Below are 14,042 nucleotides of genomic sequence, written 5' to 3'. Positions count from 1 at the left end.
CCAGGGAATATTGTTTAGGATTTATGCTTCAGAATTATGCAAAATGTAGATATTTGAGTCAGGGTGAAAAAAGTAGAAGGATATTGTAATTGTTCAAGCAAGAATTATGGGGTCCTGAAACATGGCAGTGGCAATGTGGTTGGAAGGGGAGAAGGGCAGACTTAGCTAGAAAATGGATGTGGGACTGATGGGGTGTTTAGGATAAGTCATCCTGGATGACTTTCAAGCTTCACACTCAGGGAGCCTAGGCAGATGGTATTTCTGTTAGCCAATATAGACAGTAAGAAATGGGGTTCCAGGGGAGTTGGGGTGACAAAAGATTTAACTTCAGTTTTGGTTGTGTTGAGTTTGAGGTGAGAGGCATGGTATCCAGCTGAAGAAGATCTAGAGCCCAGAAGAGAGGACTGTTTTTGAAATCAATGAACAACCATTGCATGGGAGATGGTCTAAGGTTAGTGTATAAAATGGGAAGACTTGAGATTACTTCTCTGGATAATTGCAAAGTCTACATTGATGGCTGGTTGTACAGAGCCCTTGATATACTTCAACAAGTGCAACTGGACATAACTGCATATATGTCCAGTGTGTTGTTCAAATACACAAAAAACAAGAGTGGGTTTTCCTCGAGAATGGGGTTAAACCTTTCCTTATCCTTGAATGTCTTCCTGTTTCCTCCCATTGATTGAATAAATACCTGTATACACCAAGACAAAAATCTAGTTCGGACTTATATTTTACCCCTTTGTGTTAAAATAGAAATACCGAATCATTAAAATCAATTATTTGTCTTTGATTTGTTGACACCTAATATCGCTTACAAGAAGAAATACTTGGCATTTCTCCCATTTGAGAATTGTCTTTCAAAGCCACAGTAATTATCTGTATTACAATTAGGTTATATAGAGGTATTTCCCAGGGAAGCATTTGAAATGTGTGTATTGTCAATGCTGAACACTTAAAAAAAAGTTTCTTTTCTTTACCTTAAGTTAGTGGATAGGGTTTTTACCACAAAGTTTTATGACCACTCCACACAACTTCATGATCCTGTTAGTGTCAGAAAGATGCTATGAGAGACAAACTGGAAGCTCCCCAAGGATTACCCGCTCTCCCCGGGTTTATTTTCTCAGTGAATAACATCACCCTCTCTGTCTTTTATTTGACCTTAGGGCTTCAGGGTCACCTTAGGCCTCACTTTCCTTCCCTTTGTTCATCTGGTCACCAAGATTTGTCAGTTCCCTTTCTGAAATGACTGATCAGTACCTCTTATTTCTCCAAAACTCCTGAAATAACCTTTTTAATAAGTCTGCCTGTGTCCAGCCTATCTCCAGCTCTAGTTTATTTTGAACACCATCACTAAACAAGCTTTCTGAAACATGGAAATGCTCATATCCCATATAAACTCTCAGTAGCTGTCCACTGGCCATAAAATAAAGCTCCAGACTACTGACGTCCAAGGTGGGGCTGCTCTCCTCCAGACACTTGCCATTGGGGACCTCCCACTCTATGCTTTGTGATTTTTCTCCCTTCTGTTCTGGTTGGAAGGGTCTTTCTTCTTTGGCTTGGTGAATATGACTAATTTTCAAAGGTCCAGCTCAAAGGCCATTTCCTTTGTGTGACTTTAACTCTCATTATTGCTTCTTCAAGTGTTCTTACCATACTAACTCTCTCTACATGAGTTCTTTAGGTAACTCTTTCCCCACTCTTTGCCCTGCTCAGTGCTCTTACCTCTATATCCTTAGCACATAACTGGTGCTTAATAATGATTGAATGGATTGAGTGGCTTGGGGGAAAATCTAGTTGGAGTCTAGTTTCAGTTTCTTCCCTGATTAACTATGGGTCTCTGGGCTTCTTTTCTTTGTCTCTAAAAGGAGGGGGAATTCAAGTACAGGTATATCAGATCAATCCATGATATCCTGAGACCTCTACTATGAGTGTTGTTAATTTATATCTTGAGGTTTTAAGATGAGGAACGTGAACCTGGCTTAGTTTCAGAAGCAGTCATTCTTGTTATTTCCTTCAAGGCATGCTTGGTCAAATAATTCCCCAGGAATCTTTATTTTGACTTTCTGCAGTTTTCCAGTTTCTCAGGAGATGTGCTCATGTTTTCCAGGTCTCTCTTATACTGTTGACCAGGGTTAAAAGCAGGTGGGGGTGCAAGTAACCCTTGTTAGTCAAACCTGGCTTTAGCTTGAAAACATGAAAGCTAACCTGTCCCAGACTTTTAGAGGCCATGGTTATCCAGCCTCTTCCCTTCCCTTGCCTTGCCTTGCCTTCATTTCCCTACCTTTGTTTCTCAAATACCTACTAGCTTGTAAAGGCTGAACTTTCTTTCTTTTTATTTATTTATTTATTTATTTGACAGAGAACATAAGTAGGCAGAGCAGCAGGCAGAGAGAATGGGGGAAGCAGGCTCCCAGCTGAGCAGAGAGCCTGATGCGGGGCTCAATCCCAGGACACTGGGATCATGACCTGAGCCAAAGGCAGAGGCTTTAACCCACTGAGCCACCCAGGTGCCCCAAGGCTGAACTTTCAATTGGGTTGTGAGGATGTACTCAGAGGTGGAGAACAATTTTGCTTTTATCTTCCCAAGATCTCAAAAAAAACATGGTTATGTTTTATGAAAAGGCCAGGAATAGACATTACCTCGTATAGAGGTACAGTCAGAAGTGGTGTATTATTTTTGCTAGGGTTGTCATAACAAAGTATCACAAACTGGGATGGCTTAAGCAACACATATTTATTGTCTTACAGTTCTGGAGGCTAGAAGTCTAAGATCAAGGTGTCCATAGGGTTGGTTCCTTCTGATGGATGAGAGGGGGAATATGGTCCATGCCTCTCTTCTCAGTGCTGGTGGTTTCCTATTAATCTTTGGAGTTCCTTGACTTATAGATGCATCATGGCAATCTGAGTCTTCATCTTCATGTGCGTTCTCCCTAACGTGTATCTCTCTTTGTGTTGAAATTTCCCCTTTTTATGAGGACGTCAGTCCTATTGGATTAAAGTCAACCAAAATGACCTCATTGCAAAATAACTATCTCTGGAAAGACTCAATTTTCAAATAAGGTACTGGTGGTGAGGTCTTCAGCATATCATTTTTGGGGGATCCAATTCAACCCACACAAGTGGTGTGTGCTATTATGCATGCTGGCTGCAGCCTTGGATTAAGGTTTTAGAGGCTCCTGGTTGAATTTATGTCAGGGCTTAGCTTTTTGGTGCTGGTGGAGTTGTTTGGGGGAGCCCTTAGTGAAGTGGCCTGGGAATGTACATGACATCAGAGACTATTTACCAATTGGTAGGAAAGCATTTTAATATCTTACTGTCTTTTCCAGCTAATGATCATCCCTGCATAGAGACTGACTCCCTCTGCAATATACTTTAGAAGTTCTGGGAGGGCCATTGCCTCTTAAATTTCTATTTGTTGATTGACACCTGAATTTATAGTTCCAGTAACTCATGCTAACTTAAAAAATTTGAGCACTGATAAAATGTGAATTCCTCTGTTATCATTTTAATTTGAAACTTCAGCTATCAAGCAGAGACTTGATATGTTCGAATGTCCAGTGCATATTTTCCTTTCCTTTGTTCATGGTCCTGTTGTAAAAGTCAAAGTGGCCATTAGCCTGCCTGATGACTATTTACTTTCCTTAAATGATAAAAGTTGTTACTATTTACCAAGTGTTCTGTTGGCACCAGGCACTATTCTTCCCCATGACAACTCTATGAGGAAGACATTTTATTGTTTCCTGAAAGATGAGACAACAGAGCTACAGCAACTTGTCCAAAGCCACAACTAGTAAGACTAGTAAGACTTTTAGAGTCTGTGCTGCTGACCATTGTACTATTTTGCCTCTATGTAAATAACATATGTATTAAATAGTAAACAAAAGAGACCATTTTCCATTAAATAGTAAACAAAAGAGACCATTTTCATTATTCTTGAGTTGGCTTTGTGGTGTGTTTTAAAACAATTTTAGCATAATCTATTTCAGATTCATATGGTGGTAATGAGGAGCATAACAGAAAATGTTCCCTTTCTCCAGCAAAGGTCATGGTGTTTGGCTCCAGACATCGCCATGTTAGGGGTAGCTGTTGTGTGATCTGCCTGGCCTCAGCTTTTGTTTATGTCTGAAAAGTTAATCTTGGGAATTCATTATATTCATGGAAGCACTCAGGTAGAAAGCTATTGATTGATTTATCCTGGAATATTAAAATTTGAATGCCTACTCCCTGTTGTGAGCATTTTTATCAAATCTGAGATGACTTTTTCAGGATAACTAGTGTGATAAGGTGTTCAAGGATGGAGTCGATATTTCATTGGTGGTATAGAACTTGGCTGCTCGTGGCCAAGGACTCCACAAATGAGATCAACCAATTAATTAATCAGTTAGTCAATGCTATAGATATTCATTGAGCACCTCCTCTGGGTCAGACATTGTGCTATGTGCTGGGATAGAGCCAGCCACTACTGTAGATAAAAAGACAAGCTGAAAGAAACATATAGGGGTCTGACAAAATCATTACATTGGGAGTTTTGCCTCAAGTTAGCTTGGTCTTATCAAATACAATATTTATTACCAATGGATAAAGTTCAAGACAAGACTTTTCCAGAGGAATGATGGGTGGTGATTTTTAGAATCCTGCTGTTTTGCTTCCCTACTTCGGTCTAACTTTTATTTCTGTCACAGTCTACATTCCCTACACTGGAAGTAGAAGAGGCAAAGGAGGATGGGAAATCCCGCCAACACTGGCAGGTCTGGGAAAGAAAATTCATCAGTCATCAGGTTGCAACTTTGTCTCAAATCAGGTTTTGGAATTATCTGTGATTAGAATTTTCTGTGTTCTCATTCATTACCTTTCCTGTTAATGCTGTGTGACAGAGTAAGCCCTAGGTAAAGGTTAACTGATTTACAGTTGAATTAAATACCACTTTTGGACACAGGAAAACTATAATAACAGTTGTCTCTGGAAAGGAAACTGGGTGATGGGGGAAGGACAGAGGAGGTCTATTTTTTATTCTACCTTTTTTTTATATTTCATCACGTTTGTGGTAATTAAAAAATTAACGTTAACAATGTACGATTCTATATAAACCCATAGTTCTCTAGGTTTCCCAGCATTTCCTCTTATGCAACTGGCTTCCTGCCCATCTTGGCTTGGCTCCTTTTGGAGGAATTCTTGGAGGGAGTCTAAGCCAAATTTGACTTCTTCTTCTTCTTCTTCTTTTTTTTTTTTTGAAACATCACACGTTGAAATGTTCCTGTCATGTTTATTTCAGGCTGGAGCCCAACTTGCCAGGTGATGAATCGTAGCCCTAACATTTCAGTGTGAACCTGATGAAAAGGCAGGAGGGTGGGTGTGTCCCTCCACTGCCTTAGGCCCCTAAGCCCTCCAGTATTGTTCCCTGGCAGGATCTGTGGCAATGAGCACATTCCAATGTCCCAACATTGCTCCACCATCCCTGCTTCTGGTGACTCACCAGGAGGTATGTATATAAATACACAAATGTGCACATACAAATGCACACACACAGAAATATACACACATGCAAATATATACACAAATAATACACAAATACATGTATATAAAACACACACACACACACACACACACACACACACACACAGAGAAATAGCATTCCTATTTGGGCAGGTAATAATTCCCTTTCTTTTTCAAGGATTCCTGAGTTTTGACTACGGAACTTGAAGATCTGTGAAAATCAGAGAAGTTAAAAAACACATGAATGAATGGAAAAGGCACATATTTTATTTTAACATTCACAGGGTGGGTGGAGTAGAGATGGGGCCACAGTGAATAACAATTTACTAAGCTAAGGCTCTCAAACAAGACTTTTCAAGAAGACTGACTAACTCTGAATTTCAGTGTGGGAATGCAATAGTAATAAACTTTGGTTCTTTCCTGCTAGTACCTTTATGAATTACCTGCTTGAAGTTTCTGTCCCAATTTTCTTATTTAAGAATTTTCAAGTAAGAGAGCTATGGAGGTACAGTCTGGTTGAACACAACCAGAAGTAGAGTAGATGTCAGAACCTGGATGATGAATTTGGCTTCTTCTGCACTGCTGAGTTGATGAATGGGAACTGCTGATAAATCCATACAAATGAGAACTTTCTGGAAGGTAGGGCAGTGACCAAAGACAGCTGTTTTTTGTTGTTGTTGTTGTTTGCTTGTTTTTAAAATTCTTTTTCTTTTGTTTTTTTTCTTTTTGCCTGATAGTTCCAAACTGTCCTTTTTTTACTACACTTTTGGCTCTGCTTGGTGTGTACAAATCCCTTCCTGGGCTGCTAATGGTTGATTTCTTTCTGAGAGTGCTGGTTTCTAAAAAGATGTTCCAGAGGGGAATTTGGGGGTTAAATGGTTGTAACTCAGAGCTAGCCTTAATATTTTTGGCTCACTTGCTGCTTACCCTTATATAATGGTTTAAAAAATAGTTCTTCATACATCACATTTTTTAATGAGTAGGCGGCCATGCCAGTTTAAAGAAAAACCTGTATATGCTGTGCTGCCTGTAGCGTAATTATTATTCTCTCTAGCAGTTGATTCCATCAATAATGTTCATTAATAGAAATTTTATATATATATATATTTTACTTTTACTAAGAAGCACTAGTTTTCTTGCTTTATGGATATTTGGAATATAATTATAATGATTGCTTTATTCCTCTTCCTTGAGAGAGCTGTTTTTCTCTCCCTTGATTGTCCTATTTCTATGGTATTTTATAGTGCTAAGCTGCCTCTTATGCTATCTTATTACCAACCCTTAAGCTCATTAATAATTCATGCTCCAGCTGTGTGAATTGGTAGCTTTAATTAGCTATTACTATTTTCCAGAAAAGACAATTTCATTTATGAGTGTTATTTCATGGAACAAATACTTAAGAAATGCATGCATTTGAAAATGACATAATTTATTTGAACTGTGTTTTAAGCTCCAAATTTATTCTTCACTGTATTTCCATTTTATTTTAGTTTTGAAAGCTTATTTATAAAATATTGGGTTTGCAGATGAGCATATTATCTGCTTTCAATGCTTCCAATATTTGGAGAATGCTTTTGCGTCACCTTTCACCAGTATCCCATTCCCATTGCCATGTCTTCTCTCAAGTGGTTAGTTTTATATTCTTTTATGGACTGTAAATTTGTGGGCCGTACAAAGAGGTGCTTATGGTCTTGTCTAATATTTCATAAGCTTTTGTACTTAGTCTTAACTCAATTAAGTATTTCTTAAGGACATGAAATGATTACCTCCAGCCATCATGTTTTGAGTTAGTTGACTCCAAGCGCATTGGATCCTCGATCAGGTGGAAGCTGGCCCCAACAGCAGGAGAGCCCAGGTGTTTCTACAGAAGCACAGTTAGGGCTGCTTTGAGGAGCCTCTGCATATGTTGATCTTCTGATCAGAGGACACGGCTGTCCAATTATCCTAAAAGCTGTCATAAAAAAAGTTTCAAAATTAAATTACTTTGAGTTTAATTTAAATGCTTCAGAATTCACAGGAAGTGGGAAGAGCAAGGATGTTGCAAAATCCTTACCATAGTTTGTTCACTCTTTGGGCTTAGAGCCATTGGACCTGACCAATATAACTCTGAGCTTTTTTTTTTTTTCTTTAAATATTTATTTATTTATTTGAAGTGGGGGGGGTGCAGAGGGAGAGGGAGAGAGAAAATCTCAAGTAGACTTCCTGTTGAGTGCACAGCCTGATGTGGAGCTCGATCTCGTGATCCTACGGTCATGACTTGAGCTGAAGTCAAGAGTCAGATTCTTAACCAACTGAGCCAGGTGCCCCCTGAGCTAGTATTTTTAAAGGGATAGTGTGATGATTTTATGAAGCAAAAGTTCTGCAAGTAAGTGTAGTACAAAAGAAAATCCTTAGAACTGTAGAATTTAGAAACCTGTTTGAGTTTAATTTAGTTGGGTGAATTAACTCTTTATTTCATCTGAAAAAGTGTCTCTAGGCAAACTTGAGAAAACCCAAGAACACATTCAACGGATATATTTTTATTTACTTTCATAATGAGAGTATATAAATCAATCTGGGAAAATGTTCCAACTAAGACAAATTCTTAGACATTTGGAGGTTTGCATATATTTACTTTCTTGTGTGCTATTTTGTTCAGGCTGAAGACATCTAGCAAAGATTGTCTGCTATAAATAGCCTTCAAGTCTTCTGAGATCAAAGTTTGGTTTTTGGTCACTTGCTAATTGCCATTTGAATTATAATTTCACAAATTATAAACAGAGGATTAGGTCTCTGGGTATAAAGCCCCTTTCTTTCCTCCTGAAAAAATTAATTTATTTCTGTGAAAAAGGTGTCATTACCTTTCACACTGATTTTAGCTTCTTGGGATAAATGAAACTGGAAGGAGGTCTGTTTCCTCATTATGCCATGATACTCCCTGTTCAAAAACCGTGGCCATATTACATTTTACATTCCTTTTGCTGCTTTGCCTTGTTAAGGTTTCTGTGAAATGATTTCAAGAGCTGATTGCATTTGAGAGCATGGTTTAAATGGAAATATGGGTCCTTAAGGGAATTTGTGTTATCTTGGAGGTACTTTAGAAGAGGGAAGAGGAAACAAAGATCCACGTGAGGAGGAAGCACACATTTAGGTGCTAGGGGAAAGCCGTAATAAGGGATAGAGGTGTATTTTGTGGGGATGCTACATGATAACTGTTAACCTGTAGCTTTGCATTTTCCCCTACTATTTTCATCAGAATTATTTTGGTTGCAAGTGACCAGCAACCAGCCCAGAGTGGCTTGGGTTGTTTATAGGAGGGGGTTTACTGGTACATCTGAGTGAGATGGGAATAAAGCTTCAAGTGTGCTTTGATTCATGGCACAAGCTACATAACCAAAACCTGAGCTTCTCGTATCCATTTCTTGGATCTGCTTTTTGGCGTTGGCTCTCTTTTGTGAACACACACGGAAACGAGGTGCCCATCAGCAACTCAGAGATTTCAGTCTATGGTGAAAAAGCAAGGATCTTTGACTTGGGGTTCCCAGGAAATGTCCAGCATGTCACCAAGACTAGACTGGATTAGGTTACCTGCAGAGTTTACACAAATTGCTATGGCCGGGGAAGGTCTTGACTCTGACCGAAGTCCTGGAACTTTGTGTGTGGGAGCCACAGGAGGGGCTCACCCAGGTCACAATATTTGAGAGCGGGAGGGGCAGATCCCCAAACAAAAATGGGGGCAGTTGCCAATTGGGCAAGGAGTTTGAGGAGACCAGGGCAAATGTCTACTATACATGCCTTACAGATCCCTCCTTGGCCTGGACTTAATAAATAAGCATTATGTGATGTTTCCATTCCTGGGACTACTCCAAAAAACTCTAAAACCTGGATTCCAGCTGAAGTAGAATCATTTAGGAGGAGGAATATTTATTATTTTACATTCTTGCTCAACAGAGCAAGAATTAATACTAGTCCCACCTTTAAATGTTAATCCTTTATGAGTATTTCCCGATATCCAAGTATTTGATGTTAAATAGGCAGACAGAATTTGAGGATGCCTTGAAGTTTATCTGAAAAGGGTGTGCAACCTTGTATAATTTGATGAAAGCTGTTAACTCTCCCTCCAGATGAAAGTACCTGGGTATGTATGCACACAGTATGACATACAATTTGAGGGTTTAGCAATTCCAGCCGAACCCCGATGCAGTCCCGCTGCTCATCCAGAGTCTGAATACCTTCTGTGATACCCCTGTAAGAAGTTATCCAGTTTAGATTTGAAGTCTCCGCAGCATGGCTGAGCTTTGGCTCTGGGAACCCTGGACAAGATGGCTGCCCCAGTCTGCCAGTCACCCCAGAAGCTTCCTCAAGGCTTCCCTTCTCATCCTTCACGTTGAAGCTTGGCTTTTGCTTTTCATCCTTTGTCTTTGAATACAGATTCTCTCCCCCATGCCCGTTTCTTTTGTATGTTTGTTTTCCTTTCTTCTTTGGACAATTTAATGAACTTTCTGGTGACGATTCCTCTTAGGGTGTTTCCTCTGGAGGAGGGATGCTAGATGTTTGCCCCCCATCCAATTTTCCTTGAGAACTTAAGAGGTCCTTCACTCACAAGCACTTGGACATCCCCTGGCCTGGAGCACATGGCCACTAGAGGGTGCCAGTGCCATCTTTAGGTTCTTCTGTTAGTTCTTGCTTCTGTGGAACCCGACTGTGTCCTTGGGTAGCTTCTGCCCTTTTGTTTTAATCCTACCTTTTAAGGACAGATGGAGCAAACACCAGACTACAGACCAGTGTGGAGCGGGGACACATTTACTTAGGCTATGTGAACCTGACATTCAGTCTCACCTCCAGAACTGAGTGGTGGCCCCACCTAAGTCATACCTGAGAGTTACCCCATCGAGTATGAAAATCGAGCCTGTGGTGCAGGAGAAATAGGACTCTTTCTAGCTGTTGCGCCTGCGGTTCCCTTTTTTTGGTCTATTCAAGCCAATGATTCTGGATAGGAGGGTGGTTGGAAGCTGGTCTTAATTCCTAGTAATTTTCCTGCAGCTTGCATTGGTGGGTGTAGGAAAGTGGTGCTCTCATCCGATGGTATCTCATCCAGTATTACGTGGCTGCCCGACATGAAGAGGTTTCATTTTCACTTGAACGGGTGGATCAAATAGACTTTTCGATGTGTGTTCTCTTTTGAGCCCTCATTTGTTCTGCACTCAGTAGATAAGTGAAGGGCTATGGTGCTGTCGGCATTATCTCAGCCTCTTGCTCTTTGTTTCCCAGAAAGATTGTCTTTGTGCCAGTGGCTTGAGCTTTTTCGAGCATCTAAAATGTGGCGTTGCTTCGTTACACTGGCAGGGAAGCCACTGGTGGTAGCTTTTCAAGTGGTCCTCGGAACTGGGCAGGGGAAAGCGCTCAGGGGCAGCTGAAGCCAGAGTGTGACTTGGACACTCTTTTCAGTATGTGTCCAACACAGGCTGGCAGCGTTTGGGCTGTCACTAACCTGCTGCAGGAATCCTCTGAACACAGGAGCAGGACTGACATGACGCGGATGTGGCAGCCTGGAGGCTTGTTATGCCCGGTGCATGAGTCAGCGTTCCTAAAATCGGCATCGGGTGCCAACATAACAGAGAAAGGGGCGTAAGCTGGAAAGCAACTCAGGGGGAGTTAGAAGTGAAGCTAGATGAGGTCGGGTCATAGCAGACTCCCCAGGAAATAATGGAAAGAGAAAGGTAATACTGCAGGGAGAAATTCAAAGTTGGGAGTGAAACACTGTGTAACCATCTGGGTGATGCACAAACACAGAAAATAATAATGTTGAACAACTGAATGGGAAAAAGCAGCCCAACGCTCACCGGACCGCGGACTTTATAGTAACCTTGCTTGGACAAATGGGGAACACTTACACAAATGTGGTTGGAGTTTTAGGTCAACGCGAGGTATTAATGTTTTCTCAGATCCTGCCCACTCTCTGATTTTGCCTCAAAGAAAAGTAGGACAAATGCCAGAAGAAATCCCATTAGGGAGATACTGGCTTACAAAAAGCCGTTTTAAAAGTGGCCAAGCAAGTCAATTCCCAGGAAGTGTGGGGCAGATTTGTTGGCAGCCCCTCTCAAAACCAGTTCCTCTTGCTCTTAGCAGTCGGGCTGGCTAAACCCCCTTCCTTTTCTCCCCCTCCCCCTGCCAGTTCCCAAGCCAGTCCCCAGCCCTGGGAGGCAAATTAGAAGTCTTTAGGTCATTCCTTCTGTCCTGCCTCTCTTCCTTCTGTTATTCGTTGCTTCTGTCACCTGCAAATATTTACAGAGTGCCTACTAAGAGTCAGGAATTGTATTTGGTATTGGGGATTCAGAGAAAGAATACAGATGCCATCCCTGCCATCATAGACCTTTCAACTGAGTCAAGGAGAGACTCAAATAACCATATAAATACACGTATCATATAAACCTTGGTAAGTGCCAGGAAGGGAAAGTACAAGATGCTATGTGAGTGTCTAACAAGAAGGCATGTCTCTGGGCGCCTGGGTGGCTCAGTCGGTTAAGCATCTGCTTTCTGCTCTGGTCATGGTCCCAGGATCCTGGGACTGAGCCCTATATCTGGCTCCCTGCTCATCAGGGAGTCTGCTTCTTCTTCTTCTCCCTCTACCTCTCCCCTCAGCTTATTCTCTCTCTCTATCTCAAATAAATAAATAAATAAATAAAATAATAAAAAAGAGGGCAAGTCTTAGTTTGGGGTATTTAAACTGAGGTTTGAAGGACAGATAGGAGTTTCTAATTAGTTGGGAGTGGGGATGTTTTGAGTGATTCGCTGTGCCTGTAAAGGTCTTATGAAAGGAGGAAGCTTGGAATATTTGAAGAACTATAAGTACCTGGAACACACAGAGAGAAGGAAAATAATCTAATATGAATCTGGAGAGACAGCCCATGCATGGCTATGCTAAGATCTGGTTCACTATCTTATTTAGTAACAATGGGAAACTGTTGGTATGTTTCATTTTTATTTTAAATATTTATTTATTTGAGAGAGAGCACAGGAGCGGGGATGGAGGGCAGGGACAGAGGGAGAAGCAGACTCCCCACTGAGCAGGGAGCCTGCTGAGGCTCGATCCCAGAACCCTGAGATGGTGACCTGAGCTGGAGGCAGATGCCACCCAGGCACCCGAGCCTTTGGTATGTTTAAAGAGCTGGGGAAGGAAGGATAGTGGAGTGGGGATGTGATCATGTATACATTTCTATAAGAATATTCTGGTTACAGTATACAGAGTGGAAGGGCTGTGAGGCTGTGGTTGATACGGGGAGGGAGTGGGAAGCTGCCGTTATCCAGGGCAGGAGATAGTAGCCTGGATTAGAGTGGCAGTGGCAGACAAGTGGCAGTGGCAGACACAGAGAGAAGGGATAGTTCTGACAGATATTTAGAAAGGAGAGTTGGCAGTCTTTGGCAATGGGCTGGGTCTGTGGTACCTGTGTGTGTGTGTCTCCGGGGGATGGAAAGGTCCAAAATGACTTCCACGTCCTGGGCTGGCAGAACTGGCTGAGCGTGGGAACCACTCCCTGAGAAAGGAAACAGGAGCGGGCACAGATTTTGTTGGAAGTGGAAAGTGGAAAGTCATGAGTTGTTCTTGGACGCGTTGAACTTAAGGGACTTCTGCAGTATTTTTCTTCCTTTTTCAAGATGGGATTTGAAGTTAACTTATAGTAAGGATGAGAGTCTTCGACTCAGCCACAACACTTGGAACTTGTGGGGTCCCCACCCTGGATGCTCAGCTTCTGTTCAGATCTGAGAGATGCTGTTTCAGGGCTTTGGGGAATGGCTACACCTAACTTCAAGGCTATTTTAGGACATGGGCACTTTACATGTATAAACCTTGATTTTTCTCTCCTATCAAGTGGAAGACTCCAGGAGATAATATATGTGTTGATTCCTATGGCAGGAATCTTGCCTTATCTATGAAGTAGTGATTCCATAGGCAGAACAGTTTGGATGTCTGGTTTAGGAAAAGTTTGGGGGGATTTGTATACACCCACTTAGGTCAAGGTTATTACAGAGAAACATGCCTGTGGGCTATTTCTCTATCCCCTTCCCTGGTACTCAGGGAGATATGACTCTATGCTGCCCAGGAAAATTCCATGCCAGGATATAGCAGAACCTGTCAGCCCGCCCATCCAGCACTTTCTCCAAGACAGACAGGAGTGCAGTCCTGAAGGAACTGTTAGGGGCCACCGACTGATTACATTCTATTTCTTAAATTGGGTGGTGCAGTCATAAGTATTCATTATTATGCCCTCTAACTAACTGAACTATTATACAGATTATTTTGCGTGGATCAAATGAGTCAAAGTAAAAAAGGAAAAGGAAAATAGAAGAAGAAAAAAGAGCTTAGTCCCAATAGGGCCCCTCTTTGTCTAAGTTTTCTTCAGTTTATTTTTCTTTCTCCCAAAGCTGTGTCACACAAATATATACTTTGATTTTGCCATTCACTTTACCTTCATTTTGTTTTGTCAATTCCAACATTCATCTTTTATAATCTTTTTTTTTTTTTAAGATTTTAAAAATTTATTTGATAGAGAGAGCATAAGCAGGGG

The sequence above is a fragment of the Martes martes genome (assembly GCF_963455335.1).
Source record: "Martes martes genome assembly, chromosome: 7".
Taxonomy (NCBI): Eukaryota; Metazoa; Chordata; class Mammalia; order Carnivora; family Mustelidae; genus Martes; species Martes martes.
The sequence above is the reverse complement of the archived record's forward strand: the minus strand, read 5'-3'. Positions refer to the sequence as shown.